Here is a 5,649-nt window from a genome sequence, read left to right on the forward strand (position 1 = left end):
TGCTCCTTTTATCCCATAACCACCCCATTCTACTGACGCCTAGCCCCCAATTGCAAGTCAATCTAGAGAGGGGGGGGGGGGGGGCGGTAGCGAGTTTTAGAGGATGTGGGGCAGAGACATGAGGAGAGAGACAGAGACACAGAGAGAGGGGACGAGGAGAGGTGGGTGGAGAGGAGGAGAAGATGGAGAGTGCGGAGAGGGAACAGGTGGGGGAGGACGAGGGGTGAGGTGAGGGCGCGAGGAGAGGGTGCTGAGAGGTGGGGAGCGAGGGAGGGGGGTGGGTGGAGGGGATGGGGGGAAAAGAGAGGGGGGAAAGAGAGAGGGGGGAGAGAGAGGGGGGGAAGAGAGGGGGGGGGGAAAGAGAAGGGGGGGGGGAGAGAGGGGGGGTAGAGAGGGGGGGGGGAAGGAGGGGCGGGGAGGGCGGATTGGAAGATGAGGGGGGGGAAAAAGAGAGGGGGGGGAAGAGAGGGAGAGGGGGGGGCGGAGAGGGGGGGAGAGAGGGGGGGGGAAGAGAGGGGGGGGGGGAAGAGAGAGGGGGGGGAAGAGAGGGGGGGGAAGAGAGGAGGGGGAAGGGAGGGGGGGGAAGAGAGGGGGGGGGGGGAGAGAGGGAGGGGGGAGAGAGGGGGGGGGGGGAGAGAGGGGGGGGGGAAGAGAGGGGGGGGGAAGAGAGGGGGGGGGGGAAGAGAGGGGGGGGGGAAGAGAGGGGGGGGGGGAAGAGAGGGGGGGGGGAAGGGAGGGGGGGGAAGAGAGGGGGGGGGAAGAGAGGGGGGGGGGAAAGAGAGGGGGGGGGAAGAGAGGGGGGGGGGGAAGAGAGGGGGGGGGGGAAGAGAGGGGGGGGGGAAGAGAGGGGGGGGGGAAGAGAGGGGGGGGGAAGAGAGGGGGGGGGAAAGAGAGGGGGGGGGGGGAAGAGAGGGGGGGGGGGAAGAGAGGGGGGGGGGGAAGAGAGGGGGGGGGGGAAGAGAGGGGGGGGGGGAAGAGAGGGGGGGGGGGAAGAGAGGGGGGGGGGGGAGAGAGGGGGGGGGGGAAGAGAGTGGGGGGGGGGAAGAGAGGGGGGGGGGGAAGAGAGGGGGGGGGGGAAGAGAGGGGGGGGGAAGAGAGGGGGGGGGAAGAGAGGGGGGGGAAAGAAGAGAGGGGGGGGAGAAGAGAGGGGGGGGGAGAAGAGAGGGGGGGGGAGAGAGAGAGAGTGCCTTTTTACTCCACGTAGGTGGCGGCATACTCTTGGAAACCGCAGCACAGAAAGCTGAAACCGGTCAAGAACAGAGTTTTAGTAATATAGATATTGGCTGCAATGCTCAGACAGAGTAAAGTAGCAACGGTCTCTAATGCTTGCCAAAATCCATCCGTTTCCTGACCAGGTACAGCACCCTCAGCATCTTTCTATATCTTGCCCCTATGTTGTCAGAGTGATCATGTACCTTGGTTATCATAGAAACAGTTTGCTTTCCCAGTTTTCAAACTAGCTTCTCATTCCCCCCCCCCCCACCCCCTCCAACTCCACTATTTCATTATTAGGCATCAGTCTTTTAGTCATCGTAACTTGTCCCTGGGAACCTTCTTTTTTCCAAAATCCCTTTGCTTTGGTTTATCTCTCCTCAGAAGCCTTTAGAAAATCTGTGTCAATAACTTCCACAGGGATTCTCCGGATCTTGGCATCATTTTGCCAGGTTCTGACAGAAATTCGAGAGTCAGATATGAAAGCACATGCATTGACGTAGTATTTGTTACATCCTCAAAATGTCCCAAATAGATCACAGCTAACTGATAGCTTCTGAATAATGATACAGGGGACACAATAACTCGTGTCTTCATTCCACAATCCCACAATTCCAGTATGACATTTTTCGAGAACTTCCATCAAAAGTTAATATCGGATTAATTGATTGTCATCAAAATTTTCTTTCTTTCTCTTTAATTATTCTTTTTTCTTCCACTTCCCACTTGCTTCCCACCTAACCTGTCTTCCCCAATCTCATTGGCATTCTTTTTGTTTTTGTGATACAGCATGGAAACACGGAGTCTGTGCCAACCAGCGATCACCCTTACACTAACACTATCCTACACATTATTTTAGGTACAGAGGTACAGTGAAAAGCTTTTGTTGCATGCTAACCAGTCAGCAGAAAGACAATACATGATTACAATCGAGCCATCCACAGTGTTCAGATACATAAGAAAGGGTATAATGTGAATAACAGTCAGTGCAATATAAAGACCAGTAAAGTCCAATTAAAGATAGTCTGAGGATCTCCAATGAGGTAGATAGTAGCTCAGGACTGTTCTCTAGTTGTCGGTAGGATGGTTCAGTTGCCTGATAACAGCTGGGAAGAAACTGTCCCTGAATCTGGAGATGTGTGTTTTACAGAAGCCAATTAATCTACAAACGTCTTTGGAGCGTGGGAGAAAAACGGAGCTCCTGTAGAAAACTCATGTAGTCACAGGGAGAACGTACAAACTCCATACAGACTGCACCCGTAGTTAGGATTGAACCCGTGTCCCTGGAGCTGTAAGGTAGCAACTCTACCGCTGTGCCACTGCCACCCTAATCCTTTTATCTAAAAAGAAAATAGCTATTCCCTCAGTTTTTTTCCCCCAGATCTCTCTTACCCTTCGAATTTCTCCTTTTTCCTGCTGAGCGTTCACCTCCCCTGCTCTACGGCACTGCAAGCAATTCCTTACATGAGTGGGAACCAGGTGAATCAGGACTGCAGGTAAAACAGGTGAAAGTGGTCTGAAGAAGAGTCACGACCCAAAACGTCACCTATTCCTTTTCTCCAGAGATACTGTCTGACCCGCTGAGTTACTCCAGCTTTTTATGTCTATCTTTGGTTTAAACCAGCATCTGCAGTTCCACCCTACACAAATCAGGACCTTGTTGCTGTGAAACTATTAACATGAAAACAGTCATTTTCTCAGCTGAGTTCAGTGAAATCTTGGTCAATTTTTATGGCCCATCATCCAGTAATGGTATGAAAATGCATTGAGCTAATTAGACAAGAATATTTATATTGAAACCACAAAGAATTATTAATAAAACAATATTAAATCATTTATATAATGTAAAAATTGATATCTTGATTAACAATTGCTAGCCTTGTGAATTATAAATATTTAAACCTCTTACTACATTTTTATGGATGTGTTTTAGGCCAAGTAAAACCAATAAAGATGCACGTCTCAGGAACTGTTTTTCCTTCAGATCTCACATACTGTAAAGTAACTTTGAAACAGCTTGTAGTGACCAGTATAATAGGATAGTATCTCTTTTAAACAAATGAAGTTCAATTAAAGTTCACAATATAACTTGAAAAGTTCCAGAGCAGTTTAATTGGAATCAGTCTGTCTTTTCAACCAGGGATCAACTTTGAATAGATTTTACTAGTGACCCCTAGTGAGCTGCTATGATGTTAGAATCAACAGAAGCTTGCACTGAGCTGCTCTGTATTGATTCTTCCTGTGCAGTTTGACATGGAAGCAATTGCTGTTAAACCAGTTTGTTCTGAACTATCTCCAAGGTAGGTTCAAATTAAATCTACCTGAATTACTCTAATAATCTTTGTATTGGCTGGGTTCCTGACCAGGACAGACCTAAAAAAAAGACTATTCATTATATCAAATCCTACCATGCTTTGATTTTCTAACCACAACATGTTCAATAATACCATTCAATTCAACGTTAAGTAAAGACATTAAGAAATCATATCAATGTTTTTGATTTGAATCCTATATATGATGTGAATTTCAAAAGTATATTTGTGGCCTATGTCTCTCTTTTCCAAACGAAGCATTTTGTTGTAGACATTTCCATTGATCTGGTGTATTACTCATTCTTGGAATATGGGTCGCTATAAATCACAGAGAGAACATGAGTTGTATATCTTTTAAAAGAAAACATTTTCAAAGCAATTGAAAGGCAATTAGGCAACTTCGTAGTCCAATAACATATATATCTAAAAAAATCAATACTTCACACACTATTCTCTGGGCAGCACAATGGTGCAGCTGCTAACGCTGCCTCACAGTGCCAGAGATCTGGTTTCATTCCTGACCTTTCGGTGCTGTCTGTGTGGAGTTTACAAGTTCTAGGTTAATTGGCCACTCTGACTTGCTCTGAATGTGATGGTGATGAATGGAGTCTGGGAGTAGTTGATGAGAATATGGTCAGAACATAACATGGGACTAGTGTAACTAGTGTAAATGATTGGTTGATTTGGATTCGGCGAGATATTTCCTGTTCCCATGCTGCATCTCTCTCTGACTCTATCCAGTAGAGAAATGGCACTTACAGAAGAGTGCCCACAAAAGGTGCACAGCTGGGGCAGATTTTTCCCTTTTCTGATCCGAGTTGTTATCTTGTGTCTTCCACAGTGGAAATCTAGTGTTCATCATGAGTGTAGTCATCCAGCATTCTGACCCATGTAGACTTGGAATAGACTGTAAACTAAGAAAATAACCATTAAAATTGGAGCATTTCAATGAATCGAGTTTGAATCTTAAGTATCAAATGCAAACTTTTAACATTTTTTTCTTGTAAATCCATGGAATGTTGTACTTATTTGGGAGAATTAAACAGCACAATTTACAGGGCCTGAGAGCCCATTTGAAGATGATCTATGAATTAGCAGCCATTTAAAATTCGGATGCATCTCATTTAACAATGAAGAGATATTTCGGATTTTATTGCAGCAGTAATGTTGGAAAAGTTGGAAGGTTGTATCAATTTACTAATACAATATTGATTGATTCAACAAGGATTAATGCAGTGCCCCTTGTGGGGGAGTGGTGAATTGCTTTTGGGAACCTTGGTTTCACCTGCATGTGTGGATGTGTGGCTCATGTCTGCTGTCTAGTTTCCTCCATTCTCATGGTGAGTGGTGATTACCTTGTTAGTCTCGTCATAAATTCTGGACTAGTGTTTTGCAACATTGCTTGGCAACAAAATTTGATTTTTGTGGTTCTCTTCAAAATGCCTCCCAAACCGCTCCCTAATAAGCAATTGTAAAAAGCATGCCGAGCAGTATGATGTTTCCTTACAGGTGGAAGAGTGCTTCTAGATATCCACCATCATAACTGTTTGAGGAAATGTCCACTTCATCTACCAAATGAAGCCTTCATAATTGATTTATTTCTTGTCATCTTATGTCATTAAAAACAAGTTCAGTCTTATATTTTCCCTGTATTCTCTATGTAGTATTTCACCACTCCATCCCTTCTGTAAAATGTGCAGTATATTCACATTATCTAATCAATTCTCAGAAAAAAAATTAGAAAATTCATAGCCTTCTTTTGGTGTTTAAACCGCAAAGTAATCGGGTTTGGTTCCACCTTGGGTACAGTGAAGAAACTGCATTGAAAATGCACCTGAAATTAACATCTCGAGTGTTCAGATTTTACTATTTAGGTTACAGTTCAAATAAAATGCATTTGCATCATTACAATTGTGAAATGTTCAATGAGCCAGTGCATTGGGCAGACTAATTGAATAAAAACAATCCCTGATATTTAAAATAAACAGTTTCATTAAGAGGCTGAAAGTAGATTTGCCACCAATAATAAGCATTTTTAATTAGGGGATCAAATCTTCCAGTTGAGAAACCTAATTTAAAATCACTGGAAACTAATGTGACTATGATACTGAATCATTTAATAGTT

Source organism: Amblyraja radiata, chromosome 7 (assembly GCF_010909765.2).
Source record: "Amblyraja radiata isolate CabotCenter1 chromosome 7, sAmbRad1.1.pri, whole genome shotgun sequence".
NCBI classification, from domain to species: domain Eukaryota; kingdom Metazoa; phylum Chordata; class Chondrichthyes; order Rajiformes; family Rajidae; genus Amblyraja; species Amblyraja radiata.